At 46.2% G+C, this 14,940-nt stretch overlaps 1 long non-coding RNA gene across 1 annotated transcript; it reads right to left on the bottom strand.

The window, feature by feature from the left end:
• Positions 1-2,254: 2,254 nt before the first annotated feature.
• LOC118555478 (uncharacterized) lies at positions 2,255-14,355 on the bottom strand. Its single transcript, XR_013449477.1, has 3 exons — positions 14,234-14,355; positions 13,884-14,006; positions 2,255-3,024 (listed from the first exon to the last, which is right to left on the bottom strand). It is a non-coding gene; the product is annotated as an uncharacterized LOC118555478 (long non-coding RNA).
• Between the last annotated feature and the right edge of the window lie 585 nt (positions 14,356-14,940).

The following is a 14,940-nucleotide window of genomic DNA, read 5'->3' as shown; positions in this document are numbered from 1 at the left end:
AAGCCTCTCCCCAGTGCATCAAGAAAAAAAGTATTTGAGCAAGAAGGTTCTAGTACTACCTATGGGACTTTTAATATTATTCCTCAGCTGGTTTCCAGTTCATATTTTGTCACTGTTTTCTCATTACTGGTCCTTTACTCTTTTAAAACTCCGATCTTTTATACTGTCTTTATTTTAAACTTTCCCATCCCCCCTTTTTTTCCTCAGCCACAAATATACAACAACCTGAATGTTTCAGGAACATCTTTCTTTATCTCTGTGTCTGTGCCTTGCTCGGTCTCTGGGAACCCTGATCCCATTTTGTGAGGAGTAGCTCAAAGGTGTCTTGTTAGAACACAGAGATACAAAACGAACTTCTGTTCTCCACAGATGCAAACAACAGGTCCCAAATAGTGAAAGCAAAGCAATGCTTTTCTGGCTTGTGTGTCAGTTGGTTTCTTTTGAATTGTGGCAAACCATACATAACATAAAATTTACTGTTTTTACCACTTTTAAGTGTAGCATCAAGTACTTTCATAATGTGTGGCCATCACTACTATTTCTAGAATGTTTTCATCATCTGAAACAGAGACTCTACAACCATGAAACAATAGCTCCCCTCCCCCCAGTCCTAGTAATCTCTACTCTTTCTGTCTCTATAAATTCACCTATTCTAGGTATCTCATATCAGTGGGATTTCACAATATTTGTCTCTTTGTGACGTGTCTATTTCACTTAGCGTAATATTTTCCAAGTTCATCCAAGTTGTGGCATGTACCAGAATTTCATTCCTTTTAATGGCTGAATAATATTCCACTGTGTATATACACCACATTCTATTTATCCATTCATCTGTCGATGGACACTTGGGTTATTTCTGCCTTTTGGCTCTTGTGAATAATGCTGCTATGTCTGGTTGCCTTTTTTTTTTTTAAAGATTTTATTTATTTATTGAGAGAGAGAGAGCACGCAAGCAGGGGGAGAGGCAGAAGAAGAGGGAGAATCTCCAGCAGACTCCATGCTGAGTGTGGAGCCCAACAGGAGACTCGATCTCATGACCCTGAGATCATGACCTGATCTGAAATTAAGAGTCGGACACTCAATCGTGAGCCACCCAGGTGCCCCTGTCTGGTTGCTTTTTGAGGATAAACAGCTTAAATCTAACTAGAAACAAAATATCTGTTTAGGATACTGCAGATTTTCTGAGAAATTTTTAACCTAACTCCAAGTATTCAGAGGCCTTGGGTGATGCAAGAGCGTATTAACTCAGTTCTGTAAGAACTTAAATTTCAAAAGCTAGTAAAAAAATCAGAGAACATCATAAAATTTATATCAAGAATTATTAGTTACAATCTCACAATCCCATGACCTTTAGATGCTCCTGATATTGTAACAAGTAACTCCCAGACATTACACACAGGCCCTGAGGGCACATGACAGTGGGTAAGAGGGAACCATCGTTTTGGTACAAAGAGTGACAGTTAGTCACACTGTATCCTCAGTTTTGCATTGTGTGATAGCTGTAATGTGCCACCAGATGTGGAATACATATTCATCTTTGGAAATTATAGGAGTCAAAAATAACCAAATTTACCAATAAAAATTATTCTTCTTTCAGTTAGAGTCAGGGGGTAAGACAAGTTGATAGTTCTGAATTCAGGGATTTCCTCCTCTAAAGCCACATCAGATTCCATCTGAAATAAGCATACAGGTGATTTTGTCGTGTTCCCATCTATCTTCCATATCTGTCTCCTTCCCTGCCTCCCTCCCACCTTCCTCCCCCGTCCTGCACTCCTAGCAAATGAGAAGCCCTGTATATTTGCCAGGCTTCTCTTACCTGTAGCTCTCCTTGTCTATGAGAGGTAGGAACATCTGAGGCTCATTCATAGCCAACACTATAATCTGGGGAGCTTTTTGCTGGGCTCCAGCTGAAGAAAAGTTCCTCTTAGTAAGAAAATGGAGCTTTCTTAGCAGTCTACGACCTCAGGCCCTTTGTCTCTTGCTGGGAGTGCAGCAAAATTTGTGCCACACACCACGTACACATTTGCTGAAAGTGGTGAAATCAGGGGGAGTTGGTTCTCAGGCTTCTCCTGTTCGTTTAAGGGACTGAAGACAAAACGTGTTACAGATTGTCTCCCTGGCAGTGACCAGGGCCTGATGCCATCCTGGGAACGCTCACACGCTGGGATTAGCAGTGAAACGGGTGGGCAGAGGGTGCGGCGTGGGGTGGGGGTGGGAGATGAACAAGACCAGGATATCCAGAATAGGTGCCTTATTCCAAAGCTATGCCTAGTTTGGAAGTCACAGTTCTGATCAAAATTCAGGGTCAGAAGTCATGCATTCCCTGCTCTGCACCCAAACCCAGACCATCGCCTACCCGTACTCTTGGCCGTGGCCCCGTGGAGTATCGTTGTATATATGCCAGTAGCTAGTGGACTCTGATGTGCCAGGGACGGCTTCACGTCACGTCGCAGTAACTCCAGGAGAGCATATTATTCTCATACCCAAATGTACTGATGAGAAAACCGAGGCTGGATCAGACTGACGTATCCGTGGTGACTCAGCTCCTGAGAAGCACAGGTAAATCCCAGCCAGGTGTGGCTCACTCCAGCGTCCGTTCTCTCAACTGGCGCGCGTCACTGTGGTTGGCTCCCAGTCCCCGAGATGTTAGGGTTCAAGGACCGTTAGCGAGGGCTCCGGGGGCATCTTCCAAACTGCAGAACATCCGTCGGGGGCAAGCTTCCGGTTCCCCTGTGCCTTTCCCTGATGTCTTTGTCCCTCGTGCAGCATCCCCGAGTCCTGATGAAGCCTCTAACCCACCCCAGCCAAGATTGCCAAGTTTTCTTTTACCCCGTCACATTTCTGGCCTCAGTTCTTGTCAGGTGGCTGTCTGTCTTTGCAAGCTTTCCTCGTCCTTGAGACTTCCTCTCGGCCTGCCAGCCTCATAGGGACTGTGAAGGATCCATGCCGTCAGGCCTCACTCACTCCAGTGCCTGGCACGTACCTCACGTCTTAAATGAATGAATCCCTCACTCTAGAAGTCACCTAGGGGGGATAAAATAAAAAAGCCGGATATGCAGCTGAATGGGGCACTTGGAATGAGAGAAACCACACTTCTTAGAGAAGAAAATGCACACGCTTCTTTGACCCCAGAGTCCTTTTCCTTGGCCTGCCCCCAAGGCTGCTAAAACCCCAACTGACCGCTTCCTTCCCACCACTGTCTGCCTTCCTGCCCATCTATCCGGACCACCGAGTTGAGAAACCAGTAGGAAGACCTTGAAGAAAAATGGCCTGGCCTCACCACCAGCCTGGACACTCATGCACCAAGGAGTAGAGACAAGAACCATTTCCCTGCACTCCTGCTCTAGAGCATAGATGGCGGGAGCTCCCTGGGCAGGCACACACACACACACACACACACACGCATGCATGCGTGCTCACACGTGCATGTTTCTAGGCAGGGAGCTCCCTGGGCAGGCACACACACACACACACACGCATGCATGCTCACACGTGCGTGTTTCTAAGCAGGGAGCTCCCTGGGCAGGCAACACACACACACACACACACGCATGCATGCGTGCTCACACGTGCGTGTTTCTAAGCAGGGAGCTCCCTGGGCAGGCACACACACACACACACGCATGCATGCGTGCTCACACGTGCGTGTTTCTAAGCAGGGAGCTCCCTGGGCAGGCACACACACACACACGCATGCATGCGTGCTCACACGTGCGTGTTTCTAAGCAGGGAGCTCCCTGGGCAGGCACACACACACACACACACATGCATGCATGCTCACACGTGCGTGTTTCTAAGCAGGGAGCTCCCTGGGCAGGCAACACACACACACACACACACGCATGCATGCGTGCTCACACGTGCGTGTTTCTAAGCAGGGAGCTCCCTGGGCAGGCACACACACACACACACATGCATGCGTGCTCACACGTGCGTGTTTCTAAGCAGGGAGCTCCCTGGGCAGGCACACACACACACACGCATGCATGCATGCTCACACGTGCGTGTTTCTAGGCAGGGATCATGAAGTCACTATTACCCGGTGTTTGCATTCCACACACTAAAGCAATGATTTGTCTCTTCTCCGAGTTGGGGAAGGAGCCTGGCCTGAGGTTTCCTTTGACCTGTAGCTTTGTGCGTGGCCTGAGACGGGCCGTGACCCAAGCTCTGCCAGAAGACAAGGGAACAAGCAGGAAGGTAGAGGGCCCTGTGCTGAACTGAAGCTCAGGACCTTCCAAAAAGGGGCCCCTGAAGCATAGTTCTTCCTCGGCTAATTAAACATGGACAGGGAATAGGTGGAAAAAATGTGTGGCAACCAAGCACACGTTTCCCACTTTCTCTTACCTATGGCCATGGCACAAGAATGTGGTGGGAGCAGGGATGTCCATAAAGAGTCTGGCTCCAGTCTAACAGAGACAGTTCTTGTTACAAGCACAGCGTTAGCATGTGCTAGAAATGACAATGCCATCCAGTGTCGATAGTTCCAGGGGGACCCTTCACTCCTCGTTACAGCAATGAAACCGCTGGTGGGTGGTCCCTGCCGCTGGTTGTCTTCATTATCATGTCATTGTGCTTCGGGGAGGCCCATTGCACTCTGCAACTCTCCGGCATTCTAAATGCCTTTCATGCATTGGAGTGGCTTGACATTCATATTTATATATCTCACTTGCATGGTCGCAGAATCTCTATTCGTGAGAGCCTCGTCCTTTGTGCATTCAAGGTCACCCCCCATTTAAGTGGGAATTGTAATATACCCTGAGAACACCAAGCCATCATAACTCAACTCTGCAATCCAGATTCCTCTCAGGTGCTTCAAGCTCTCTGCCTCTTGATTCAAAGTCAAAGGGAAGCCTAGAATAAATTAAGATATTTGAGTCTACCTCGGAAACTTTGAAATGTTTACTTTGGAAACTCGCTAAGTTTCGGCTCCTTTAAAAAATATCCCTTCAATGTTGCAGCTATAAGCTAGGTGGGGTTGTGTCAGTCAGAGACCTGGGCACCATTCCCAGCTCCTCTCCCTCTTCATGCAGTGGGTGATCACTTCCGGTCGATTCTATTTATGGAGTACCTTTCAGTCCTGCACCTCCCTCTTCATCCTAAACCTCGAGTCCCTCCTCTCTATTCTGTGCCTATCCGGCCACCAGAAGAATTTTCTAAATTACAAGCCTGATCATACCAGGTTCCCACAGCTTTCAGAGTAAATGTCGGCATCCTTGGTATAGCCTAGAAGGATCTTTGTTGCTTGGTCCCTGCCTACCTGGCTTGGCAGGTGCCCACAGCCAGCCTCCCATCGAACCAGTCTCGGGGGGGTCTTGCCCCCTCACACAGCCAAGCCCCAGCGCCAGTTCTTCCTGGTCTGGGGGTGCATTTTCTCCTCCCCCTCTTGTATTTCTGACTTGTATTTCCCCTTGAACATTCAGTTTAAGCATCTTTACCTTTACCCTGATGGCACGCTCTGCCCTCACAGTCATCATGGATTTGTTGGTCTATGTTTCTCACTGACCATGACGAGCTTCTCCAGGACAGGCCCCAGATCATTTTTCCCCTCTGGATCCCCAGGGATTCCACGAGGCTGACCCATGGAGAATGGGCAGGTGATCGTCAAATCAATATCAGATAAATTTTGCTAAATCCCACCTGAAATAATCTTTCAAGGTGATATCGTACGGGGAGAGCCTGCATCCTTCAAGGTAATAAGTACCTTCTTGTCATCCCTTGACATTACGTGGGGAACACCTGACATCCTAAGCAGGAGGCTGTGGGCGATGGGCGTGGGAGAACCCTTGGAAGGCCATGGTGACGTGAGGCAGAGCGGCGCCTTGCCACATCTCATCTACGGCTCATCAGACGCTGTTTGCCCAGGTGCGTGTCAGTTTCTTTGCTTAATAGTTAGTTGGCGGTTTCCTCATAAGGAGATGAGCGGGGGCCTCAGGATCCCTCTCTCCTCCAAGGCCACCAATGGTTCACATGAGAATTTCATACCCAATGGCAGAATGAGTCACAATGAGACCCTCCACAGCCAGAAGGAAATGGGATATTCAGGGTTTATCCTTTAAATAGAACTCCCCAGCATTCACAGAGATATTTTAGTTGGTTACTTTGTGAAAATGAAAAGGGGCTCTTCCTCAGTTTCTGAGGGGCAGTTTGGGATTGGCTTGGATAAAATATTCTGAGAAAAGGGAACAGAACCGATGGAGTCTGTGGTAAGCCCAGCTCAGTATCTCCCCCTACATATCCCTCACACCTCCCTAGGGCTTCCCAGGTAAGCTGCATAGTTTCTTGGCAGCCTCTTCCTCATCTTTAGGTGGCCTTTGTTTAGGCATTAGATGGATGTTTGCAAGATTATTTAAGTGATTTCCCACAATTTATTTCAAGCATTTACTGTGGCTTCAGGAATTTTAAGTATGAGTAAACTACAGATCACCTCCCTAAATGTACTATATCCAGCGTGAGTTTTATACACTATTTTAAAAGATGGGACAAAGCCCAGTTCTCGAGCGGCTTCTAACTCCTCGGAAGGGCCCTGGGTACACCAGAAATGCCTTTGAGGGGCCCCTCCCGGTGCTGTTCAGAGTGCCGTCCTTCCAAGTGTGGCCCCAGACCCTCCCCAGACAGATTCTCCTAAAGACCCTCCCCAAGACACCTTTTCTATGATTCAACAATGGAACATGAAGAAATCTGAGAATTTAAAGCCCAAGGATATAAACGAAGTCTCTTAAAAATATGATTGTCCTTCTCCGGTGCTATAAGCAAGCTCTGACTCACTTCCCCTGCTCAATAGGATTTCCTCCTGTGTGTACTCTCAGTGCAAAGGGGTTCTTGGAATGCCTTTGCTATTGCCCCCGTGTCTTCAGTGTGTCTCTCTTCATATTCCTACGCCTTGATGAAGGCATTCCTAGCCATCCCCATGGCTTTTGGTCTTACCCATACTGGCCTCGCCCCTGGGGTGGTTCCTGGGGATTAGTCACCCAGCACCTTCCATAGGCTTCACTGGGGATAGAAGGGTTGTCTCATGCCTTAAGGAAGCTCCATGTCAGAGCTCCCCTTTGCCCTCCCACATCCTAGACAGGCAGGCCTGAAGCAACTCCAAAACACACCAAAAGTTCTTATGTCTTCAGGAGGTGTCGATTTGAACAAAAGCTGAACTTGTCAGCCTGAACAAAAGCTATACTATGAAAAGTGAGCAAATCAAACTTCCAAGAGTTCACAGGAATAGACCTGTCCTAACCTTGTACTCTAAATATTCTCATGTTATCGACGCTAAACCGTAGGTCCTACTAAAGTCTCTCAAAGAGGTGGTCACTACTGTCCAAACACCTGTTCTTGCCAATTAGTCATCATGAGATATAAGATATCAATTATACATCTACAGATATGACTATGATCATTCACATTTCACCCCGAGCGTTGTAGGGCAGCACCCTGGGTGTTTGTTTTTTTTTTCTGATGTCTTCAAGGGGGTGAGCACTGCTGATGAGAATGATCACATTAGAGAGAGATATTCATTTTATTAAACCTTACACTTGTCTGTGATGGACAGAAAGAAACATGACCTTAGCTTTCAGTCTGTCAGATATCTTATGGTCTGATTAAGGACAACGGGGAGTACAATAAACGCAAACAAATCAGATCATTTCAGGTACTTTCAAGTGCCCTGATGTAAAATAGGGCCTATATACAAGGGGGCCTGGGGACTGGAGTTGGAAGTTAGGGCACTGCTGGAGCAAGGGCACAAGGAAGGCCCATTGGAGGAGGGGCCCTTTGAGCCCAGGTCTGAACGAGAGGGAGGTCGGCACACAAAGGTCCCAGGGAAGAGTGTCCAAACTGTCATGATAGCAAGTGCAATGGTGTCAGGATGAGAGTGAGGTGGCCCTAAAGACAGCAAGGCTGGAGTACAGACAGCACCAGGGAGAGGGACTTGGGGTGGGGGGCATTAGAGTGGGACATGGACCCAGGTCATAGTGGCCACTTTGAATTTCATTTTAAACAGAATTGCAAGGCATGAGAGAGCTTTACTTTAACAGGGGGTGACATAGATCTGATTTATGCTTTAGGGAAATTACTGTGTCTGCCCTGCACAAAATAGGCAATGGGGAGCAAGAAGGGAGGCAGTTCAGATGGGAGATGATGGGCCCTTGGGCCATGGCTGTAACCACTGAGATGGTGAGATGCTGTCAGTCTGAAGATATGTTTTAGAAGTAGCACCAGTGGGATTTAGCTCATGGATTGGATGTGAAGTTGGAGGGGGAGAAGAAGCAATGACCCCAGGGTGTCTATTCTGAGCCACTGGGTAGACGGTGATGCATATGCTGAAAGGGGGAGAGCTCAGTGGATGGGGAGGAAGTGATCCGAGGGGAGAAAAAAAGTCAAGAGTTCAGTGTTGACTCTGTTGGTTGTGAGGTGCCTGTTAGTCATCTGAATAAGGATGTTGAGTAGGCAGATGAGTATTTGAATCTAGAGCTCAAAGGAAAGTCAAAGCTGGATGAATAATGTAATGATCAATGGCACAGAGTCAGGTCTTAAATCTGTGAGACTGAATAGGGTCACCTTACCTTGACAGAACATAGATAAATTAGAAAGTCAAGAAGAGAGTCCTGGGGCACGACAATGCTGAGCGAGAAGTGAAGAGTAGGGGCCATCAGAGGGGCTTAACACGGAGTCTGTCAGATAGGAGGCCGAGGTGAATGTGGCATCCTGGAGGCCCAGGGAAGAAAGTCTTTCCAGAAGGAGGGGTAGTGACCCATACCAAACACTGCCGAGAGTCTAGCAGGAGGAGGGCAGAGAACCAATTCCTGGCTTTGGTGTTGATAGTCTTGGTCAAAGTGCAATGGAGGGGACAGAAGTGTGAGTGGACTGGCCTCAGGAGTGGTGAGAGGTGAAGGACTGGAAATGATGAGTGGTAACAATCATTTCAAAGATTACCCAGTGAAGGGAAGCCCAGCAAGGAGGTGGGCCCAAGAATAGGGCCAGAGGTCAAGGGACTGTTGTTAATGTGGATGTCATTGGTTCTTGTTTGTTTGCTGATGGAAATGAAGGCAAGACCTAGAGAGAAATTAAGGAAGATGGAGGGAGAGCAAGTAATGGCAGAAGCAGAGTCCTTGAGAAGAGCACAGGGGCTGAGATTCACCATAAATGGATAAGTTGGCCTTCGAAAGAAGCAGGTGTCCTTCCATTTCAAGGGAGACAAAGTGATTTCAGCAACTTTGAGCTTGTGAGTCCCTGCAAAGAGTGAGTGGACAAGTAGGTGTGCAAGTATTGGACTTTTAATAAGCATGTGTGATTGAGGAAGACAGAGGCACAGTTGTTAGGGGCATTTGCAAAAGAGCGTTTATGGTGCCAGGTCAGGAATCAAAGCTAAGAAAGGAAGTGAGAATATGTGTTTGTGTGGAGGGGGGAGGGTGGTGAACAGTGAAAAAGTGGAGGTGGGCCAATGCATTGTCAGTCATGCCCACAGTTCTACTGGAGGGAGGGAGGGATGCTAGAACATTACCAGGAAAGGTAGGAGGCAGTGGTCAAAGAATCACATGTCTAAACTTGAGATCTTGGAAGTTGTGCAGTTATCGTTAATGACAAGGTCTAGGTAAGCCATAGGAGTGTGTCGCTGAGCTCTAGAGGAAAAGATCTTTGGAGCAAAAGAGATCGAGGAAGTAAGAGAGCAGGATGTTGGCTGGATCATCGGCATGGAGGATGAAGTCATCATGAATGATGAAGTGGGAGAGGGGTCAGTGAGCAAGGTGCCAAAGTCATCTCCCAGAAACCATGAGGTCATCAGGCTCAAGAAATGAGCTGTGAAGTCTGATGCTCTTTATTCCAAAGAAGGGTTTTAAAGAGGGAAAGAGAAAGAGCAAAGGGAGCACAGACACCCATCACACAACCAGGACTTGTAATTCGTAGGGTGTAGAAGGAAAAGAGCTTGCCCCATGAGAACTTTGAGGAAAGCAAGGTGCTCAGCACACCGCCAGGTGTCAATGAAGGCAGGATGTTGGTGGGAACTTCCAGATGGGGAAAGAGGAGAGGGAACTTAAAGTTTACTAAGGCCATTTCGGCAGGATAGCTAGGATGTCTTCCAACCTTCTGCACCAGTCTCACCAGGGCGGCTTGCCTGGGAGACCCAAACCTTCCCAGCATTCCAGGGACCCTCCCTTGTTTGTGTTTGCTGGGTCCCAGTACAATCCCCTCACCACACCAGCGAGGTGGTATTGCCAGGAGATCCAGTAGCTCTGAAAGATTTATCATTGTAAGCTGTGCACAAGGCTGCCTACAAAGAAGGGAAATGCCCAATGGTGTTGGGCGTCTCTGACAGCCCCCTCTCTGACCAGACTCCTCTCCTAATCACCTTAACTCAGCTATCATGTTTTTGGAGAACTCTATATGTGTAAGAAGAAACCCAGAATCTATTGGCTTTGAGACGCGGAAAGTTGAATGTTCTAGGAAGGTTCTGAGCCATTTAATGAAGATCCATTTGGTCTTCACGACCATCCCCCCTTTTTGTTTTGTAGGTATTTTTATTAGAGTCATGGTTCATGCCTGAATGAGGAATCTCAAGGCCATGACACCTGGATCTTACTGACTGTGATAATAAGGCTGTGAAACCAGGTACATTTCCATAGTAAGTTGTAGTGAAGATTTCATAGTATTTGAAACTGACATAATATTTTCTACTAACAGAAAGCAAGTGGCAGAATTCTGTGGAAGTATTTGCTCTTAGGTGGAGTAGACAGAGTTTTCATATAGAGGAAAATATTTTGTCCAAGTAAAAAAGGAGGCTTCAAATGAAAGTGATTTCAGTATTGTGAATGAGCATAACCACACAGCTGGTTCTATTTTCTTAATTAAATTAACTTATACATTCAGGCAAATGATCAGTCAATTCAGTCAAATATTTGACAAAAAAAGAAAAGAAATTTCTGATTGTTTGGGTCACAAGACTTGATCGAGTCCAAACGAATGCATCCTCTTGATGGGGCATCTGCTTGCTTAATAAGGATAAAAATTACAGTTTACATTAATTAGATTTGACTAATTTTTTTTAAGTAGACTCCACACTGGGAGCCCAACATGGGGCTTGAACTCACAACCCCAAGATCAAGACCTGAGCTGAGATCAAGAGTCGGATGCTTAACTGACTGAGCCACTCAGGTGTCCCAGATTTGACTTATAGAGACTAATTGAGGGGTTTTGATGATGTTTAATATAAGTTCACAAGAAAACTTCTGCTATTTCTGCTATTATAGAAAGTGATAAGGTACCAGAAGTGGGAACCAATATAAAAGTAATTGGCAATTGACATTTGTAATGATTTAAAAAAGAAAAAAAGGAAAGGGCTAGTGAAGTTAATGGAGTTAGTAGATGATCTGAGAACAGTATTCTTTTGTGCAAGGGTACCAAAGATCTGGAATGTGGTAGAGAATTCCGCTGCACGGTGCACTAAGTCAGTGCTGCACCTGCCCCATTAGTCAGTCATGTCTTTGTGGCGGTAATGCTCTTATAGTTTTTTCATGGGTTTTGTTACATGTACAACAATAGATCAGAGTAAATACAGGCATGCCTCACTTTATCACATTTTGCAAATACTGCATTTTTTCCAAATTGAAAGTTCAAGATTTCAGGGGAGAAAGTCAGGCAGATGGGGTAGAAAGAGCAGGAGAATGAGAATCAGGAGTGGAGCCTGAAGATGGGACTGAAATTGCTGCAATCTCATGACAAAACCTCAACAGATGACCAAAAACATGGTTTCTTGAGATGGAATCTACTCCTGGTGAGGATGCTGTGAAGAAAGATCATTGAGAGGACAATAAAGGATTTAGAATATCCCATAACCGGAGTTGATAAAGCAGTGGTAGGGTTTGAGAGGACTGACTCCAATTCTGAAAGAAGTTCTCCTATGGGTGAAATGCTACCAAATAGCATCACATGCTACAGAGAAATCCTTCATGAAAGGAAGAGTCCATCAATGCAACAAACTTCAGTGTTGTCTTATTTTAATAAAGTACTGCGTCCACCCCAGCCTTCAGCGCCCACCACCCTGACCAGTCAGCAGCCACCAACATGGAGGCGAGACCCTCCAGTAGCAAAAAGATTATGACTCACTGATAGCTCAGGTGATGGTTAGCATGTTTTTAACAACAAAGTATTTTCAAATTGAGGTGTGTACACTTTTTTAGACATAATGCTACTACACACCTAACAGATTACAGTATTGTGCAAACATAACTTTTATATACCTTGGGAAGTCAAATAATTCACAGGACTCTCTTTATTGCGATATTCGTGTTATTGCAGTGGTCCAGAACTGTACTTGTCATTTCTGAGGGGCGCCGTACCCATATTTGCTGACAGAGCCCCTTCCTCCGTGTATTAAAACAATTTTCTCAATATCTCCAGAAGCTTGCGACTCAAGTAAGTAGATGACGTTGGTGGCTGAAAGAGATGTGAAATCTACCACCTGATAAATTCCAGGGAAGGAATTCTTCCCCAAGCCCCATGGGCATGCTCAGAGGCACTCAAGGAGCCATGGGAATAGGGGTGAAGGGAAAGTCTATGTGAGGTCCTCTAGGGAAACCCAGTTTTTCTGCATTAGAAACAGCATTTCATTGACAATTTCTAAATTGCCCAAAAAGGTATTCTAAGCCTTGATTAGCTGCTCTGTGTGCATTCTTCATGTTTTCTAAGAGCAATGTAAGGCTTTAATATCAGAACATATCCTTTTTAACTTCATATTTTATTTGAAGGCACACAGGGAAAAAAATAAAGCAATGGTTTCTTGGTCAGGTTCAGTTTCATAGCATGAGCAGGCGGCATGCCTACCTGAAATAGACCTACACAGGTTGAAATCCTATGGTTTTTTCACCTAGTAAATGGGGAAGATAACCCCTAAGTCAGGAGTTCTTGCGAGGATCATCTAATACAAAGCATGCCCAGTCCCTAAAACACAGCAAGCACTCAGTAAACGTAGGTATTGTTGGCATTACGATCTGAGACCGTCTGTTTCAACAACCTTCCACTGGCTCACTGCCCAACTCTTACTCTGTAACCGAGTAGCCAGAGTGACTTTTCTTAAACATATAAATGAGATCCTGTCATTCCCCTACTGAAAACTACCAGCAGTTTCCCTGTGCTTAGAATGAACGCCAAGCGTTTCACCAGGACCCCCAGTGACGCGGGCCCTGCTTACTTCTCCAGTTGAGGCTCCCAGCCCTCTGCTCCCTACTCAATGACACAACATCCCGTGTCTTCCCGTTCCTCGGAGGTGCCCAGATGGTCCCATGGGAGCGCCTCTGCCTCTGGTGTTTCCCCTTCCAGGGGCGCTGCTCTCCCACATCAGCAGGCTCCTTTTCGTCATTTGGGTCTTAGATGAGATGTTACTTCCTTGAATAACCCATGCTAGTCAATCCTAAGTATCCCCCCTCTCACCCTCCAACACTTCACCAAATGACTCGGGTTTGTGTTATGCTGTAGCGCTAGCTCTATCTGAAATCTTCTTGTTAATTGATCTGATACTTCCTTCCATCTTCCCCCAGGGGAAGGTAAACCCCATGAGAGCAGGACTTCCTGTTTGGCAAATGCTAGTGCTCGATACAGAGCTGCTAAGAAATGAATCGACAAGGGAGTGAATGCACTCAAGAAATAACGTGAAGCTTTTATAATAATCCTTAAAACAAAAATAAACTACATTTTCATTAAGGTATGTGTGTGTGTGTGTGTGTGCACATGGAGTCTTTTAGCGGATCTGAGTAATAAAAAAAAAAAATCCACAGTGACAGGGTTTCACAATGCTGAGAAAATCGGATCGCCTTTCCCTAGGGACCAGAGTCTCAGGGAGCCCTGATGGACGTGATCTGGCTCCGACACGTGTGCTGAGTTCAGACGGAACGAAGACTTACTGTTTGCCCTTCTCTAGAAGCAGCCAGGGTACAATCCCTTGCTCCGCCGGGGCAATCACACGGGAGAGGAGAAAAGACGAGAGGGCCTCCTCCTTCGTGTTCATTCCCTCAGGGTCTGATTCACTGAGAAGACAAAAGAAAGGGGAGGGGTCACCGATCTGAGGAAGTCCGAGCTCCCCCCGTGTTTCCGTCCTTCCAGGTAACCACACTCTCATCCTGGGGGAAGGAGAGGTGGCAACACATAACTGGCCTCTCTCCAAGCTCCTTAGAACAGAAGTTACGGAAAGACGCATGGACACGTGTGGGCCCACCTTCCGAAAGCCATGCCCCTGTCCAAAGATGCAACTGACCTCTGCCTTTTCAAAGGCAAAATTTGATCCATTAATGTTCTCCAGTGTTGGTTTCATAAAGCATTTGGATGGGCCTTTCTTCACAAATGAATAAAAATGAGTAAAGTCCTCAGAATCAAAGGAAAGCCAGGACTGGCTTCCAGAAGCACGAGGCAACCCAGAGAGTCCATCTGCAGCCAAACCATGCAACAGACCCAGACACAGCTTAGAGGCTGGCAACAAGTCTGCCTGCAGGATCTGCCAAGGAGCCAGATGCTGTTGCTTCCAAAGCTTGGCATCAGGGCCCCTGACTGCCATCCAACAAAGAGGAAAAATAGGAATGATATAATGTGGTGGGATAAAACACATCCCACCTCAACCTTTTTTATTACTCACTGAAAAAAAATATGGAAGATATTTATGGGAAAGTACCAATGTTTTTGGAAATATTGTACATACATTAGCTACAACACCATTTTTGCCAAATGGGAAATATATTTAAAATATGCAGTCTGCGTCTGTCTAAAAATAAATTGTCATCTTTTCTGATCAATGTATATGTCCAGGATATGGAAATGACTCTGCTAATTGAGGATGCTGTCAACCAGTGCACTTGGAAGTTACCAAGAAGTAAACTTGTGAAGAAGTCTGTGTCTGTGCATAAAATAGCAATTAATGTTGTTGTCATGTGAAGGGAGTTGAAGAAAGATCGGGCTTTGACAAAGAAC

This window comes from Halichoerus grypus, chromosome 7 (assembly GCF_964656455.1).
Source record: "Halichoerus grypus chromosome 7, mHalGry1.hap1.1, whole genome shotgun sequence".
Classification (NCBI taxonomy): domain Eukaryota; kingdom Metazoa; phylum Chordata; class Mammalia; order Carnivora; family Phocidae; genus Halichoerus; species Halichoerus grypus.
The sequence above is the reverse complement of the archived record's forward strand: the minus strand, read 5'-3'. Positions and strand labels throughout refer to the sequence as shown.